Source organism: Bos indicus, chromosome 4, assembly GCF_029378745.1.
Source record: "Bos indicus isolate NIAB-ARS_2022 breed Sahiwal x Tharparkar chromosome 4, NIAB-ARS_B.indTharparkar_mat_pri_1.0, whole genome shotgun sequence".
NCBI lineage: Eukaryota > Metazoa > Chordata > Mammalia > Artiodactyla > Bovidae > Bos > Bos indicus.
The window spans coordinates 109,137,240-109,157,527 of record NC_091763.1 but is presented as its reverse complement, the minus strand read 5'-3'; positions in this window follow the sequence as shown (position 1 = coordinate 109,157,527).

Below are 20,288 nucleotides of genomic sequence, written 5' to 3'. Positions count from 1 at the left end.
TTTGTGACCCCGTGAATAGCAGCACGCCAGGCTTCCCTGTCCATCACCAACTCCCCGGAGTTCACTCAAACTTAAGTCCATCGAGTCGGTGATGCCATCCAGCCATCTCATCCTCTGTCGTCCCCTTCTCCTCCTGCCCCTAATCCCTCCCAGCATCAGAGTCTTTTCCAATGAGTCAACTCTGCGCATAAGATGGCCAAGGCAGTGATAAATATAAAGCACAGCTTTGGACCAATTATAGGAATCAGTGTAGAAACTTTACATGCTTTCTCCTTGCTTATAATATGCATATGTTTATTTGAATATATGGATTATTACCACTTCTCCTCTCTCCCATTCCCTCCCTCCCTCCCTATCTCTCCTTTCCCCCTGCATTATTTTATACAAGTTTGTTGGTGTCTGGCTCTACAATTCAGTCTTTAGGTAAGAGAAGATTCAGTGCGTCTGTAGCTAAATTTGAAGCAGCCATGAATATAATTTTTGGAATTGTGTCTCCTTGTTTGGGAAAAAGGGTGAGATCACTTCCATAAAGAAGAGAGGCAACTGGCTGGATGGAGTTGTTTTGTTGCTGTAGAGAAGTCCACATTCATATGGAATGGGTAGTAGTAGTCCAAGTAGTCAAAGGGGTGGATTGTGCCAGTTAAAATTCCTTTCACCTTCCAGCCCACTCATCTGTGTTACCCTTTGTAATATTGGAACCAGACTCTGCAAACTACATTATCCTTTGCCAGCTGGATCAATGTTAGGCTCCACAGAGGACCCTTGAAAGACCCTGCCAAACTGGAAGATGAAGAACAGACTTTTTGTTTCCCAGTGACTTTTGAGTCCAAGGAAGATGACCATAGAGACAGGTTGATTTTGCAGTTTAGTGTCAAATTTCACTCAGCTAGTTTCTTTGTTACCACACTGAGAGATAGTCTTGGCTCTCATATCTCAGCAGCTGACACCCTTCTAGTGGTTTTATCCTCCCAACATTGACAGGAGCTCTTGCTGCCATAGCATCGTGGGAGTCAGTTTCTTTGTTACCACAGCCCTGGGCAGTATATTCCTGTGGTAAGTACATCCTCTCCTCAGTGGTATGAACTTCAGTTTTGCCATTCTCCCACCTTCGAGTTTCCAGGTTCCTTTTTATTAACTTTCCTTCACAATCCAAGGAAAAATAGTCACTCCACAGCAAATTCCTCTCTATCCCTTAATTAGTTAGTAACCACATTTTACCTAGGTTTTTAATACCACTCAAATTATTGGATTCTGGTTGATAGTCAGGAAAGAGCAATTAAAAGACCAATGATACACTGCTTCATATCTAGTTGAGTCTTAAAATTTTAAGATTCTGAAAATATAAGCTGTTGGCAAGAATATGGAGAAAATGGCAACTGGAAGTGAGCATAGAAATTACAACATATTTGGGAAATAAATTGTCACTTCAGTCGTGTCCAACTCTGTGCAACCCCATAGACAGCAGCTCACCAGGCTCCCCCGTCCCTGGGATTCTCCAGGCAAGAACACTGGAGTGGGTTGCCATTTCCTTCTCCAATGCATGAAAGTGAAAAGTGAAAGTGAAGTTGCTCAGTCGTCTGACTCTTAGCGACCCCATGGACTACAGGCTACCAGGCTCCTCTGTCCATGGGATTTTCCAGGCAAGAGTACTGGAGTGGGGTGCCATTGCCTTCTCCGAATAAATTGTTAGTGTCTAGGAAATTTGAACATGTTTATATCCTGGTCTCAGTCATAACATGCCTAGTCATATTTTCTAAAGAAATTCCTGTTCTTATGCACAAGAACATATGCATAGAAGCATTGCTTTTAAAAGAATAAAATTAGAAATAACCTAGGAGTTAATCAATAATAGATTTAAAAAATTGTAGTTATTGCTTTTAAAGATAATATTGGGTTGGCCAAAAAGTTCCAAACAAACTTTTTGGCCAACCCAATATATAGCAGTAAAAGTAAACAAACCAATACACTTATGAAGATCATAAATCTCATGAATATAATACTGAAAGAAAATAATTATGCTAAATATAGAATGATGTACACTTTTAAGGCAAGTAAATGTGGGTAAAGAATCTGCCTGCCAATGCAGTAGAGACAGGTTTCATCCTTGGGTCTGGAAGATCCTCTGGAGAAGGAAATTGCAACCCACTCCAGTATTCTTGCCTGGGAAATCCCATGGACAGGAGAGCCTGGTGGGCTACAGTCCATGGGGTTGCAAAGAGTCAGACATGACTTAGTGGCTAAACACCAACAACATCTTTAACATGTGCAAAATAGCTCTTTAAATATAGTATATGTATATATATCTTATGTATAGTGTAAATGCCTATGTAGCAGATATACACACATATTTGTAATATAAATATGGGGCTTCCCTTGTGGCTCGGTGGTTAAGAATCCACCTGCAAATGCAGGAGATGCAGGTTTGATACCTGGGTTGGGAAAATCCCCTGGAGGAGGAAATGGCAACCCACTCCAGTATTCTTCCCTGGGAAATGCTATGGACATAGAGGCCTGGTGGGCTACAGTCCATGGGGTTGCACAGAGTTGGACAGAACTTAGTGACTAAACAACAACACAATAATATCCCACAGAAGTGGGAATGAAAATGTCTCTGGAGAGGATAAAATGAGAACAGCATTGTGAAAGGGAAATATAGGGATATTTTTATAGGAAAAATGTAATGTCTATTAATTTAAAATGAAGTCTTAACCATCTCCAAATCTTGTCATTTATCTCTTCCCTAGAAACCAATTAATGGGTCACGCTGCTGCTGCTAAGTCACTTCAGTCGTGTCCAACTCTGTGCGACCCCAGAGATGGCAGTCCACCAGGCTCCCCCATCCCTGGGATTCTCCAGGCAAGAACACTGGAATGGGTTGCCATTTCCTTCTCCAATGCGTGAAAGTGAAAAGTGAAAGTGAAGTCGCTCAGTCATTCCCGACTCTTAGCGACCCCATGGACTGCAGCCTACCAGGCTCCTCTGTCCATGGATTTTCCAGGTAAGAGTACTGGAGTGGGGTGCCATTTAAGTAGGTAAGTCTACAAGGATGTATCAATGTTTCTAGACCATAAATGCTCCCTTTTAAAGATTTATTTTCCCCAATTTATTTCTCTCAACTTAGCTCAAACATCAACTCCTCTCAGAAGCCTTTCATAATTTTTTAATTGATTCTTTTTCATGGGAGTACCTTTGTTTTCACACTTATTATTCTGTATTTGTTTCTCTCCTTGGTAATCTAAACATCAGCATACATTTGTCTCGGTTTTTCTTTAGTTATAATACAATGCCTGGTATAGAGAAATCACTAAGAGGCATGAGTACAGATTATGATTATTTGGAGGAATCTGAAACTTACAAACACCTAAACACCTAATTTTTAGAACCAAAATCTGAGAATAATAAATATTTTACATAAAATTGGGACATAGATGAAAGTGCAAAATGTGCACTGATTATAAACATTATAGTCTTTAAGTCAAAGGATGAAAACCCACATTTACAGAAATTATCAGTTTCTATTTGTTAGTATTAAAGGGAAAGTTAAGAAGTTTATTCACTCATTCAACAAGCATGAAAAACGTAATTCAAAAAATAATATATTTAATGTCTACTGTATGCTTGATATTATACTAGGAACTATGGATTTAAGTATGAAGAAAATGGACATGGTCTCTTTCTTCAAGAAGTTTATATTCTAGTAATAAAAATAGCCCCCAAATCCCCAAAAACGTATTTAAAAACTTATTAGACATAATTATCATATCATGATTATTGAAAGGAAGAAAGATCCTTGTTTCATATCTGTTAAAATACAGATTTAACCTTGAAGCAACCTTCCTCCTGAATTATAACTAGGTGAAATAAATGTTCCTGATCAATATCACAATTTTATTCTGCTTTCTGCTACTTGCCACAAATACATATACACACACATGCACACACCATCTTAACGAAAGCCTTTACATACTTTTATGCCTTGAGGATAGCCAGAAATGAAAGCAATGAAGAATCTAGAGCAATACTTGGTGAATATTCTCAGAAAGTTCAGCAACTGGTAATTTTCAATGAAAATTGAAAGAATGGTAGTAACTATAAAAAGCAGATATAAATCTGTTTCTATAGTTTGGTTTCAACTCTTAAATTTTCAATAATTCAGTAGTCGAATACTCTCTTCTATTTACTTAGTATGATGGGCAGATTTAACCTTCATAATATCTTCTGGTGTTACTCCTTAGCTTATGTAATATGGCAAAGTAGTCTTATAGATGTAATTAAGATGAGTAATAAGTTTTTAAGAAAGATATTATCCAGGTGGACCCAGTACAATGATATGAGACTTGAAAAGTAGAAATCCTTCCCTGACTGGTAGCAGAAAGAGTAGGCAGTGAGATATAAGGCACAAGAACTCAGCACAATGTTGCTTAAAAGATGTACGGGCCCATATGGGAAACATGAAAAGGAAGTGAGTTCAGTCCACAGCCAGTGAACTTTAAGGAACTCAAAGCCTGGATGAGACCACAATCACAGATGATAGATTGATGATAGCCTGCTGGAACTCTGAGCAAAGGGTCAAGGCATATTGTGCTAGACTTCTGACCTACAAAAACTAAAAGACAATAAATTTGTATTGTTTAAAGCCACAAAGCTGATGGTGATTTGATAAAGCAGAAATACACACAGATATTTAAAATTTATATTGTTTCTTCATTCTGATATTCAAAGTTTTTGTGGCATTATTTCCCTTTGGCCGAATAACTGATTCTGTCATATATGGATCAATGTGAGAGTCAGACCGTAAAAAAAGGCTGAGTACCAAGAAGTTGATGCTTTCAAATTGTGGTGTTGGAGAAGACACTTGAGAGTCCCTTGGACTGCAAGGAGATCAAATCAGTCAATCCTAAAGAAAACCAACCTTCAATACTCGTTGGAAGGACTGATGCTTAAGCTCCAATTCTTTAGCCACCTGATGTGAAGAACTGACTCACTGGAAAAGACCTGATTCTGGGAAAGACTGAAGACAAAAGGAGAAGAAGGCAGCAGAGGATTAGATGATCAGATAATATCACTGACTTGATGGACATGAACTTGAGCAAATTCCAGGACACGGTGGGCAACAGGGAAGCCTGGTATGCTGCAGTCCACAGGATCCCAGTGAGTCAGACACAACTTAGCAACTGAACAACAATTCTGGTTATACATTTTCTTACTTTGATTTTTAAATATTTATTTTTCCTTCGCCTTGAAGGATATTTTCATTTGTGAAGGATATAGAATTGTGGGTTAATTTTTTTAAGAACTTTAAAATGATGTTTCACTTGCCTTTTGCCTTCCTGGTATATGAGTAAACACTGATAATTCTAATTGTTTTCTATAAGTATTGTTTTTCTGATATGTTGTTCCAACTCTTCTTTTTTACTTTAGTTTTTATTATTTGGTTATATGTGGCCATGAATTTGAGTTTTCTGCAGTTGCTGGGTTTTCATAATCTGTAGTTACATAGCTTTTACCACATTTGTGAGATTTTCAGGCATTACTCTTTCATTTATATAATTCATATATATACCATACTTGAATTTATATAAATTCATTAATGCATATATATATATATATATTAATTTCATTTATATGTTACATAAATATATATTTGCCTTGATTTTCTCCTGGGATTTCAGTAACATAAAAGTTTGCTGTTTTGGTCTATGAAGCTGTTTTTCAGATTGCATAATTTCTACTAATACATCTCCATCTTTAGTTTCTTTTCTGCCATCTCCATTTTGCTATTCCTCAATGTAATGAGGAATTATTTTATTTTGGTTACTGTATTTTTCATTTTTGAAATCTCCATTTAGTTCTTTCTTGTATAATCTAAATCTTTGCTAAGATTTTCTAGCCTTTTATTTATTTCAGGTATGTTGGTACTTATTCACTAAAGCATTTTTAAAAATTAGCTAGATATATTTCCCAAATACATCCCAGTTCCCTGGGCCTCATTTTTCCATCCTCTGTGGAAAAATGTGAAATCTGTGGCTTTATTTGTTCACTCTACTGTGCACTTCCTGAAAATGCTCCCACATCTAAGGCCAAGCAGCAGGATGGAGAGAAAGTAAAAGCAACTAAAGCTGACTCACCACATTGAGACTCCAACTTCTCTAATCAAAATAGAAGCTTCCGCTCCCTCAGAATTTTGGAGGGTACTTTCGTTGCTTAGTTATGTCTTACAACCCCATGGACTATAGCCCACCAGGTTCCTCTGTCCATGGGATTTCCCAGAAGAATACTGGAGTGGATTGCCATTTCCTCCTCCAGGGATTTTTCTGAACCCAGGAATTGAACCTGGGTCTCCTGCATTGCAGGCAGGTTCTTTATCTACCGAGCTACAAGGGAAGCCAGAACTTTAGGTGACTGCAGTCCGTTCTACTACAGCTGTTGCTGGGACCAGGATATTACGTTGTGGGAAAATCGCCTTAGGACTTGTGTGCAAGTAGAGAGAAACAAAAAAATATTCCTTGTTTCTTTGAGCTTTAGGAGTCAGCTTTCCTTGAGCCAGAACTTAACTGTTTCTCCAGGAATAGTCTCTGTGCTGCCGATGCTAACTTCCTAATTTTGGGTGGGCTTGAGCCCAGGTCAGGAAACACTGGAGACAAAGCAATAGTAAACTCACAGCCAGGCTGATGGTACTGCCATCCCAAATAGTTGGTTCATGCATCTTGTCAAGGGTCTATTGTGCATTCAGTGGGAGAGACAGGCTGGTGCGTCCTGATTCCATTTTTTTCTGGGAATGGAACTCCTGTGCCCATAATTTTAAAACTTCAAAAAAATTAATTTTTGGTTTTCTAAAATTCCATAGAAAATATATACTTAATAAAAGTGCTTTTCTGGAGATTTATTGCATTGTCTTACAGGTAGAAGCAGTCATCAGGAACTGACTAGTGGAATTCAGTTCACAGTAACTGTGGCATGATTAATGACAGGGAACCTAATACCGACTGAAAGTGAATAAAAAGGAAAACAACTTAAGACAGACGAAATGGGGAGGAATCCAAAATATCTTAATAATATTTAGCTTAACATCAATATTTTTGCAGTAAGTAAATTAATTTATAATACTGAGTTAGGATGCAATAAACCTAGAAATAGTCATCAAGAAATCATAACAAATAAAATATTTTTTAAGAATGGGTACAAAAATTGATCATTACATTTTCTTTAAAGCATGTTTATTGATTATATCTTCAGAAATCTAATAGGCCAGTTTCTTATTCCAACCTAGGAGTATATTTTTCCATGTCCAAAGTCTTTCCTGTGAAAAGATTACACACATATCACTTGTCCAAAAATAAAACAGTGTATATAGGATTGATTCTCTACAGTGGATATGAGATAGAGTGGAAACTATCCTTCACCTATAATTACTATCATGTGTCTTTCTCTCTTCAAATTCCTCAGTCATCCATTTTACTGCCCTGGACTTTCTTCTCTGTTCTGCTAAATATCCCATTTTACTATTCTCTTTTTTTTTCTGCTCTGTGGAACACCAGTAATGCTCACATAACCTGTGCAAATCTCCCACTTTATTCCCTTTGTATCAATGAACCTTGAAGACACCTTAACTTCTCTCTGATCTTCTGTGAAATATTCAATCTCTGCCACTCCTCACAGTCAGGGGAGGAGATAGTCTCCAATAATACTTGCTGCTCAGAACACATTCAAAAATGACCCAAACATTTGATCCATATTTTTTCCATTCTTCATTAACTGGGAAAATTTACAGAATCCTTGTTATCAGTATATTTTACAATTCTGCACCACAATTCATTAGCTTTTGCAACACTATGGACATTTATCCTCATAGTGGAACAAGCATTCACCAGCCTGGAATATACAGACCCTACCACACAATACCACGCTCCTAGAGTTTGGATACATTGTCTTAAGTGAGCTGTAATTCCCAAAGTTTTTTAAAGACATTTTTTTCTTGTAAAAAGTATCACTCAACTTCTAATATCTTAGACTGTTTCTCAGACATCTTTATTTCCTAGCTGTGACCAAGACTAAAGGAGAAAGTTTCCTCCTGAAGTTTGTTCATCCATTTCTAGTTTGTATTCTTGTGATTATCAATGTCCTGACACTATAGATAACTTCATCCTTCAGAGAGATCCTACACATTACTTATAAGGAAAAGGTTTAGCTAATCAAACAGATTTCTAAAAATATTCCCCCAAATAAAAAGATATTTTGGATTGGGGTGTGTGGCAGTATATTAAAAAGTTATGATTTAACTTTTTATGTATAATATTCAAAGGAATATCCAGGCCAATATGAGAGAGACACACTTTTCCCTATTTCTGCTAAGGTAAGCTAAAAACCCTGGACAACTCATATAAAACAAAAATACAAGAAACTCTGAAAAGCGAAGAGAAATATATACACTGGCCAGGAACATCAGTACCTGAAGGACAACACACCAGTGAGCTTGTTGGGTTTTTTTTTTTCCCTCACACTTCCTAAACTGGGTGCTAGAGATATGAAAGACACAGAAATGCCAGGGGACCATGCAAGAGAGACCCAAGGAAAGCCTTCTGTTTCTAGAGAATGGTACGGAGAGAAGGACAACCTAGTAAAACAAAAACAACCACCAACTTTTGGACAACAAGAACTCTACCGCAGGAAACACCATGGGAAAAATTGCAGTCCCAGCAACAACCCTGTCATCACAGGCCAAGTAGGGACACTAGGCATAGAATTTTGCCTGGCTATGGCAAGATGCAGACACCCCCATGAGCATGGCATCACTGGGGACCATGCAGGGATTCTGAACTTTCACCTCATCTAGCAGTAACAAGGTACACCGAGAGTCCCTGCTAGAGTCAGAAGAGCCAGATTAGAAGCTGGAAATCTCATCACGCCCCACTGGTATCAAGCCATGCTCTGCTACCATGTTGTAGAAGCTACACAGAGAGAAAGAACAAGGTTCTCACCTTCTGCCACCCAGGTAGAGTTAGCAGAAGATTCCTGAAGAATCTGAAATCCCATTTCTGCTCAGCAGTAATGAGACATCCATCATTTACCTCAGGGTGTCAAAAGAGACCAAGTGGGAAACTAGTCTCTTAGCAAAATATCTGTGATGTGAATTAATTATGGTTTAATGCTTGTCTAATGATAAAACTGTTTCTTTCTCTCCAAACCTCGTGAAGAGGTTTTCTGGGTTGGAAGGAGACTTTGTTTTAAATTATATTTCCCCAAATGTCTGTAGAGTAAATTCACATTCCCAAGTTTCTACTACCCACTGCTTGCATTATAGAAAAAAAGGATAAAAGAGATACATATCCCCCGGGCCCTCAGTGTCAATAGCTTTTATGCACCTAAATGCAATAATTGCCCTCTACGACCCAAGTATGTAGCAGGGATAAAGGCTGGAGAAATAGGGCAGGACAACTTTGAGGATGCTCATTATTATGGAAAATATATCATTCTTAGAAACAAATTTACCCAGAAGATTCTAATTAGGTGGCCAAGTAGAAGTACAGTAAATATTTGTAACAGAAAGAATGAATGAATTGTTGACAATTCTATTTTTATTTTTCTATTTTATTTCCATTTCTTTATCCTACTCATGGACTCTCATCTTATACTTAAACTTGCAATAATTTAACTACTCAGTCTTCACTCAGGTATTAATTTTTCACTCTTCCTGCATTTAATCCTTCTACAATAACAATCTTCAAGGTCACTATATTTGTAATATATGCCTGTATGACTCTACTGCCTCCAATCAAGCATAACTGGTATGGAAATAAATAATGACCACCAAAATGAAGACAGGAAACAGCTGTTTATTCAGGGTTTCCTCTAGTAACAGAAAAGATACTGATGCTTGAAAAGATGGAGGGGAGGAGGAGAAGCGGGTGACAGAGGATGAGATGCTTGGATGGTATCATTGACTCAATGGACACAAGTTTGAGCAAACTCTGGCAGATAGTGAAGGACAGGGAAGCCTGGTGTGCTGAAGTCCATGGGATCAGAGTCAGACATGACTTAGTGCCTGAACAACAACAGTCGTAACAGAGTCCACCACCATCATTACTTGGATTTAACAGAGACTCAAAGGCAGGCAGAAGAATGAGAAAGCTTTATAGTAATAGCAGAAAAAAAGAAGACTTAAGATATGCCCTAACTGGAATTTGTTGGCATTAGGAAAGTTGGGTGCAGGCTAACTAGAGGCAAGACATCTTACATAACTGGTTAAGGGAGTTTATTTGGCATTAAGGGACCAATCTGCTGCAGAGGTTGTAGTTTGACTTCCAGAGGTGTAGACTGTGGATCAGACTTCTATTGTAATAAATAGTCTGGGCATTATCTATTTGTATATTTCATCTTTGGCCATGCCTGAGCCCATTTTTTTTCCATTTCATAATTAATTCAATAAATATCCTCAATGGTTAGACTGGTGCTACTATCAATCTGCAAAATCCTAGGTCCAAATGTTACTTTGTTTTAGCTATTCTCTTTTTCATAATGCTTCCCACCATCCTCCATTACCATCCAACTCCTCTCTAATTCTTGGAGACTGTCTCAAAAACCATCAGTGTCCTAAAAAAATCTGCCCTTCACCTGTCATCCATTAAATACCAAAGTCCCTCTTCTCTAAGCTCCTAGAATTGATTGCTTATCCAGTTCTCATTGTACTACATAATGTAAAATCTTAACTTGTTAGACATTTTTTATTTTGGTCTGTGTGTTTCTTGGAGGTCAAGATTTAAGTGTGAAACTTATTTTTGTGATATCATAGATAGAGTAATAAAAATATAAGTTCAATCAAGAAGGTCACAATTGGAATCATAGCCCTGTCCTCATTATTTCTGCAACTGTAGACACTGAGCCTCATTTTTCTACTGTATAAAATGGGAAATACAAATGAAATCTGACCAGGCAGTGAGAATTTAAGAAGAAAATACAGGCTAATGTTTTTACAACAAAGAGTCACTTTTACTTTCCTTTTGTGTTCACCTCATTCAGTAATGTTAAAATAATGCTTGTAGCAGTCACACTAAGTCTGAACTTTATTAGCTTCAGCTTTGTTTATGCAAAGAATTTACTTGTATTCCTACACATCTGAAATATTAATTGGCATTTTCTTTGGCTTTCTAAAATCTGATGTAGGTTCAAATCTAGGGAAATTTTACTTTGTTGAAGAAATTGTTCCTTAATTGTTAGAAGTAATTACAGTTTGAAACAACTTTGGTTTTTATAACCACTGATGCCAATGCAAGTTGTCTTTTGAAAAGTTCATGAAAAGAAAGGATTAAGTGAAATCCAAATGATTCTATTTCCAGGAAAAACACTACATTCCATTCAGAACATTTTTAAAATGTGCTTCAAAGTTCCAGTTGCAGGCTTATTGTGAGAATAAATTTATCTCCAAAGAAAATCTATTTTTAAATATAATAGAAATAGAGAACCTAGCCTCAATAAGACAACATATAAGAAAACTGTCATTTACTGATGCTATGACAAGATTTCTGCATTCTTTTTATATCTGTTCTAACTTTACAACATAGGGTTCTTAAGCTTTAGTGTCAGTGAGAAACACCATTTTGAAAGCGTGGCTTCTTTTTCTCAAGTGAAGAAGACTTGGAGCTTTTACATATTTTGAAGTAGCTTATCTGATTTGCATTCCCAACCACTCAGTGGTTGCATTTAAACATAAACAATAATATTCTCTATGAAACAGTGACAAAGCTTACTGTCACAAAAATAATCCGATGCTTATAAGCAGTCTAAACTACTAGAAAAAATATTCTCTTGATCTATTTGGAATAAAAACAAGGTGAAACCAATTTTTTTTTCTGTTTTTTTTTTTTTTTTTACTGCATGTGTTGGGTAAAGTGCAAAATATATTTTATTGTTTTCAAAGGGCCTTAATATTATTAATTTTATTAGCAATATTAATTTCTCTTCCAGGTTATCAGACAATATTCTGTTCTCCAACTTAAAAAAATCTGAATACTATTATATAGAGTCAATGATAATTTATTAATGTGAAATACTAAATTTATTAAAGTAAAATACTTCCAAAATGCTTCTAAAACTCTAAATGAAAGACAAAACTTCTTATAGTACTTGGCATGGATGGTTTTACTTAAAATACATTTCCAACTAAATCTAAATATGGAAACTTGTAAACATTTTAGTTAGATTTGTTTTTCAGATTTGGTAAGTTAATAAGAAGAAAAGACAAGTACATGATGGTTTTTATTTTCTACAATATGCCTCCTTCTCTATTCTCTTTATAACCACAGTGTTCATATAGTTATCCTTTTATCTGCTATGCAAACAGGGATTTAAGCAATAAGCATTGTAAAAAATTAATAAACTTTTGAAATCCCCAAATTTAACGTTCTTAAAACTGATTTGGATTACAATCACTCAATTTCCAGAACTGAGCGGAATGTTTATTTCAGTTGGTATTCTGAGGCTTTCCATTGTCATCAGGAGTCTAACATTGCCTCTCTGCAAAATAAGATCTTAGAATTAACTGAAGTAAGAGTAAAGAGAGATAAAATGGCATCCAAAGCCTCAGGCTCTTCCTTCTTGTCAACTTGTCTTAGGCTCTATCCCTGACACCATCTTCTTCCTTCCCTTCTATACCACCTACACCTCCACTATACCTTCAACTCCCCCCTCAATTAATTCTCACCCAACTTACCCATTTCTATGAAACTCTCTCTACTCCCTTTTCCTCTGAATTGTCAGAACTTGTCCCTTTAAAATTAAGATTTCTGAGGATCCAGAGACTAAACTCTTAATTTCTTTTTTTTTATATTTATTTATTTTTTAATTGAAGGGTAATTGCTTTACAGAATTTTGTTGCTTTCTATCAAACCTCAATATGAATCAGTCATAGGTATACATATATCCCCTCCCTTTTGAGCCTTCCTCCTATCTCCCTTCCCATCCCACCCCTCTAGGTTGACACAGAGCCCCTGTTTGAGTTTCCTAAGCCATACAGCCAATTTCTGTTGGCTCTCTATGTTACATATGGTAATGTAAGTTTCCATGTTACTCTCTCCATACATCTTTGTCTCTCCTCCCCTCTCCTCATGTCTATAAGATTATTTTCCATGTCTGTTTCTCCATTGTTTCCCTGCAAATCAATTCTTCAGTATCATTTTTTCTAGACTCTGTATATGCATTAGTATATGATATTTATCTTTCTCTTTCTGACCTATTTCACTCTGTATAATAGGCTCTAGGTTCATCCACCTCATTAGAACTGACTTAAATGTGTTCCTTTTTATGGCTGAGTAATATTCCATTGTGCATATGTACCACAGCTTCTTTATCCATTCATCTGTCGATGGACATCAAGGTTGCTTCCATGTTCTAGCTATTGTAAATAGTGCTCCAATGAACAATAGGATACATGTGTCTCTTTCAATTTTGGTTTCCTTGGGGTATATGCCTAGGAGTGAGATTGCTGGGTCACATGGTGGTTTTATTCCTAGTTTTTTAAAGGAATCTCCATACTGTCTTCCACAGTGGCTGTATCAATTTACATTCCCACCAACAGTGCAAAAACATTCTCTTTTCTCTACACCCTCTCCAGGATTTATTGTTTGTAGACGTTTTAATGATATTTCACAATTCATATGCAAAAGACCTTGAATACCCAAAGCAGTCTTGAGAAAGAAGAATGGAGCTGGAGGAATCAAGCTTCCTGACTTCAGATTATACTACAAAGCTACAATCATCAAGACAGTATGGTACTGGCACAAAAACAGAAATAGAGGCCAATGGAACAAGAAGAAAGCCCAGAAACAAATCCATGCACTATAGGTACCTTATTTTTGATAAAGGAGGCAAGAATATATAATGGGACAAAGATAGCTTCTTCAATAAATAGTGCTGAGAAGACTGGACACCTACATGTAAATGAATGAAATTAGAATACTACCTAACACCACACACGAGATAAACTTAAAATGGACTAAAGATCTAAATGAAGACCAGAAACTATAAAACTCTTAGAGGAAAACACAGGTAGAACACTTGATGATATAAATCAAACCAAGATCCTCCATGACCCACCTCCTAGAGTAATGGAAATAAAAACAAAAGTAAACAAGTGGGACCTGATTAAACTTAAAAGCTTTTGCACATCAAAGGAAACTATAAGCAAAGTAAAAGGACAATCCTCAGAATGGCAGAAAATAATAGCAAGTAGAACAACTGACAAAGGATTAATTTCCAAAATATACAAGCAACTCATACAGTTCAATACCAGAAAAACAAACAACCCATCAAAAAGTGGGAAAAAGACCTAACAGACATTTCTCCAAAGAAGACATACAGATGGCTAATAAACACATGAAAAGATGCTCAACATCACTCATTATTAGAGAAATGCAAATCAAAACTACAAAGAGATGCCACCTCACACTGGTCAGAATAAACCCTTAATTTCTTACACTCCTGAACTGAAGTTCAACTGTGAGCCATAGTCAAAGGTTTTCCAAAGTAACTGAAGATCCTCATAGATCTTTTGAGGAATTTAAAACAGATGTTCAAACTGACCACTGTGGTTTCCCTGACTTCTATCAGCTAGTTTATTTCCTTGTTGGTGAAGGTCAGGCCAAGTATTGGATGAAAGCTGCTCATTGGAAAATTTCTGATGGGTCTCTAGAGTTACAACCAGGAAACCAGTGCACTGCCTTCTTTGATCAGACTCAGGGAATTGCTAGGCAAAATCATCAAGCAATTTCTAGAGCTTTCCCAAAGCCTATTGATTGAAATAAAATTTAGGCTTGCACATAGAAATCTGATGAACATTTTCATGAACATCACCACTAACTTCTGACTGTTTTTAAATAAATTCTGGTGTTCCTTCAGATGTTGATTCAACATGAGTAGCTTTTAATTCTATCAAAATGAAAAACTAACTGTCCACTCTAGGTTTAATCTGCCAAGGACCTCTCTCAGAGTCTGTATGAATAACTTCAAAGGAACACCCCCAAAACTCTCAATCTTCAATTCCAGCAAATGAAGGCTCCTAAATGAAGTCCAAAGCCTCCTAGTCTTACTATTACTGCAAAGATTCAGGATACTGAAAAAGAGACGGTCACAAACTGAAGCACTTGAGGTTCTTTCAGCTGTCTAACTAGCCTTTTCAATGCCCTCCCAAATTGCAGCGTTGGCACTTCAGAAAAGTACAGGTGTTCTTCCCAATTCTCCTTCGTCTTCAGCTCAGAGAAACATCTCTCCAGGCATGGGATGAGTCTCTTCCAATCCCAAATGACACCAGAGCTGCACGCATGGTACTCAACCACAATACTGTAACACAGCCCTTGTCTTGGAGTATTAAAACACATCAGACAGTTAGAATCTCTAACAAACTTCAAGAGATTCCTATCTGTCAACCTATCCCTTTTTGTAGGCCCTTCAGGAGATAACACACCCTTTTTTCCTTAGTTTCTCTGCCAGTGCCCACTTACTGGGTTGAGACTTCAAGCAAAATTGTTCCTTCCAGAAAGGGGAAATAATGATAGAATTTGGCAGTAGTCTTCAGAGTAACCCATCTTCACATTAAGTGACCCTTTGGCATCTTTGATTTGTACTATCTCTGATAGTACTAGAACAAAACCTGGAAACATCAATCATTTGACCATTTTGAATCAGAACTGTTTTCTTTATGGACAAAGTTCTTGTTTGGGCCAAATGACAACCCGGGCTTACTGGAGACTCTAAAATGTCTATTTCTTATCACTACACCTTCATTAAATCATTGGTCTACTGAAAAAATGATAGCCATCATCAGTCAATATTGGTGAGGAAACATTAACAAAGCCACAAAAAAGTGCCACACCTCACTTATCCCACTTGTCCAAAATACAACCCAGAGAAGTCTGTTTTGCTACCAGGCATTTTAAACTGTCTAATGGACCATTTGATGTCTGGCTCCCATTTCACACGACTGTGGATTTCAAACAACTTCCTTCATCTAATGGATATAAATAGATTTTAGTCATGGTTTTCACACTGAAATAAAGCCTCCCTTTGTAGACAGGCTACTGTCTCTCCTGTGGCTAAGGCCTTTTTGGAAAATATTATCCCTCACTGCAGAAATCCTCTCAAACTTCACAGTGATCAAGGAACCCATTTTGCTGTCCAGGTGCTTCGACAGGCAAAATTTGTCAAGGTCCTTCAAACTACCTTGGCAAAAAGTATTGCCTTGGTCCCACTCCTTTGGGAACTTACAAACTTTTACTCTTTGAGATAGTTATAGGATGCTCAATGCATTAGCTTCTGCTTCTTTTCTGATAAAAGGAGAGATAATCCAATATTTCAAAGGCCTAATAGCTTTTTGTTAAAAAATAACCATGTTTCAATAGAGCAGTCTTTTCCCAGTGCACCTTTGGGAGATAAAGACCTTAAGCATCACACCATGCAAGTTTTTTCTTGCATGGTTTTTCCTACTGGAAAAGATACCTCAATAAGAACTCTCTTCAAGCTTGTGGGAAAGGCTGTTACCAGGTACTGCTAACCAACACTTATGCTGCCACAGTCCAAGAACTAGACTCTTGGATTCATGTGACTCACCAAAAGAAAGCACTGATCTCTGGCTGGACATGCCCATCATTTGAAAGTAAAGATTTCCTAGAAGTAGAGCAGATGACATCTAATGATACAGCTTTCCCAAGATAGCTGGACCAGGCATGCTGGAAGTTTGTCACCAGATCTTTGATGATGGCATAACACTTCAGATTATCTCCAGTGTCTATGATCTTGGTAACATATGGAATTTAAATTTAAAAAGTACCTGAGAAATCGCTCTCCTACTCCTCCTTTACTTGAATGTGTCTTTAATAGATTTCTAGTCTGCATACTTTCCTTCTGAAGTGAAACATCACTCACACGAATGATCATTTCTGACACTGAGAAAGGATTAAAAAAAAAAAACTGAAACTATAAAACTTGACTCTTGATTGGCAATGCTTTCAGAGAAAAATCTTGGTCAGAAGGGGAAAATGGAAAGAAATAATAAACAGAAATCTCAATTAAATAGAGTTGAGAGACCAGAAGGGGGAGCTCCTTTCTGTGATAAGAGCAAAGCCCAACTGGAAGAAGAGGGGCTCCTCTTCTTTCCTGGCAAGGACTCAGCCAATGAAAAGCTGAGGACTCTTCGTTTACTGCAGTCCTCCCAACTTTTTTTTTTTTCCTCTCTCTCAAGGCATTCTCCCCCTGCCATGTGGGGAGTTGCATCTGGCTCATGGTGGCAGACTCCAAGATGCAATTCTCTGCTGATTCTGAACCTGAGTCTATCTTTGCTAAAGAAATATCTGTCAGTCTATTTGTTTCAGATAAACACCATCAACATCATACATGAAGAAAAACAGATGCATCATTCTGAAACATCATCTATATTGTTGTCAGGGAGGGAGAAATTTCCCTTTCTACCCCTCTTGAATTCTTGCACCAGGATTAATAATAAAACTGACACAAGACAAATTAACAGGAGAAAAAGAAACAAATTTTAATCATGCATTTTGAAGTCTCATAGAAATGAGGGAGTGGGGAGTGGGGGGAAGTGGCCAAAATAGGCAGTATTTTTTACTTTTTAGGCCAAGAAGTAATATATTGGTGAGGAATTGAAAGGGCAAAAATACTTAGGTTTTGGGTGTCAAATTAGTGAATAATCTGTAAACAGAGTTTGGGCTTAGGGTATTAAATTAAAGAAGTTTGTTTATATAGGCTTAACCCAAATTCTGTCTCTTTGACCATAACAGTGTTCTTTTACCTCTAGATACCTGAAGGGTACCTTTCATATGAGAGATTTATTTTCTCTTTCTGGCAGACAGAAAGGAAGGTCAGAGTGTCCCTCTAGTCTGGGCCATTTCTTAAGTAACTTTGATTCAAAATCACCAATATGACATAGAGGCACATTTGGGACAGCCTACCCTGGACCCTAACATCATGTTATTATGAGGTCCTAAATAATGATCCCCCAAAGATGCTCATCTCCCAGTCCTCAGAACCTGTGAATATATAGCTTAAATTTAAAATAATTTTGCAGATATGATTAGATTAATCATCTTGAGATAAAGGGATTATCCTGGGATTGGTCCATACAAATGGGCCAATATAATTATAAACACTTTTATAGTAGAAAGGCAGAAGGTCAGAGAGAACAGAAGATGCTGTTCTGTTGGCTTTGAAGATGGAAAAGGAGGTCACAAGCCAAAGAATATGTGCGGCCCCTAGAAGCTGGAAAAGACAGTGAAATGGGCTGTTTCATGAAGCCTCTAGAAGGGATGCAGTCCTGCCAGCACCTTAATGTTAGTTTTTTTTTTTTTTTACTTTACAATATTGTATTGGTTTTGCCATACATCAACATGCATCCGCCTAATGTTAGGTTTTAACCTCTAAAACTATACCAAAAAAATATGTGTTTCAAGTTTGTGGTAATTTGTTACAGCCATAAAAGGCAACTAATAGTTACTTCAAATTTTTGTAATTTGATATTTTTTGTTTCTATAATTTATAAATAGGAAATTATTTTGCAATGCTTGTGTAAGCAGCCTTTAAAAGCTAACAGCTAACAGACTTCACCAAGCAGTATGTCAACTTAACCTTTACAGCATGTTCTCCCATGCTTCACTAACCTTCAGCCCTAGTATGCTTTCCAAGTTTTTTGATCATGCAATGCCTTGTCTAACATCTTGATTTTTTTTTTTTTTTAACGCACTATTGACTGGGGGGTTTTTGAAGAAACTAGTGTCTGTGGCTGGCAATTTTTTTTATAAGTGAACATTGAAACACTCCCTTCAATAACGTTCGGGTAACAAAAGACGTGTAACACATCTCTGGTCAATAATGGGTTAAACTATGGAAATAGTTAACAGACAGATGACTAGATCTTTTCCCTAGCTTCCCCTTCAGTAATCCTGTGAGCATACTACTTGAACAAGAGAGCATCTACAGGAAGATCATGAGGAGTCAGCAAGTCTGCACACAGTGAAAGGTGGTGAAGAATCTGATGACCACCTTAATGTTTAACAGGTTCTTTCCCCCTTTTCCCTTTAAAAACATTGTGGTCAAGCAGGCTCCTTGGAGTTGGTTCTTAGACATTAGTCTGCCTTTTCCCCAGGTTGCTGGCCTCCTGAATAAAGCAACCTTTCCTTTTCCAACCAACACCTATCTCTCACGTATCAGCTTTCAAGAGTAGCTGAACCTGAGTTCAGTAACACATATCTTTTCAAAATGTATGCTTTTGAAAGAATAAATATTGAAAAATCTATTTTGGCAAATATTAGCAAAGAATTGGATATTTGTTCACTTGATAACTTGTAAACTTCAGAATGTTTTTAATATCTTTACTTTTTTCTTTTAATTCATAACTTCTACTAATTTTTGTTTTGTTTGGTTTTGGTGCCATGCATCTTGCTGACTCTTGGTTCCCTGATCAGAGATTGAGCCCACGCCCTCAACAGTGAAAGCACCAAGTCCTAACCCCTGGGCCACCAGGGAACTCCCAATAATTAGTTATTTTTAAATACCATAAAAGTATCACATAATGTCCAACACAATAGGTTCATAGGTTAGTGTGTTGTGCCCTAGAATAGAGATGCCTAAATTTGAATTGAACCTTTAAATACTAGAGTGACACATTGAGCAATAACCCATAATCCCTAACATCTCCATTCATAGTGACATAAGGATAATCACCCCTAGAGTGAACTGAGGATTATATTACATAATGCATATAAAGTGTATTAAAGTTGCTTGCCATATAGTAAGAGCTCAGTAATTTGCAAGAATAATAATGCTAATGAAGATGTAAAAACCAGACAAAAAGCCCTAAATGGAGTTCCTTACTAAACTCCATGTCACCAAAACAAGATTTAACTTAATTTGTTTCAGTTCTTCCAGAAATGGAATCTTTACTTGTTAATCAGGAAGCATTTCATCAGCATTACTAGGTAATCTGCCAGATATCCTCTCCTATCCCCTATAAGGAAAGTAACCTTGCAATAATCTATCACATTTTTCCCAGTATAACTTCTTGTTCCCATTGTCTTCTGTCTATAAAATCTTTTGACTTGTATAGTTTTCTGGGTCTACTTTCTGTTACATTAGATACTGGCCAATTCATGAGTTGTTGAATAAAGTTAGTAAAATCTTTAAAATGCACTCAATTAAATTTCTTTTTTTTTTTTTTAACAAAGATGATGTCAATGATGATGAAGCAGATGAAAAAGATGATAATTTTGTGCTATTAATACTGACAGGAA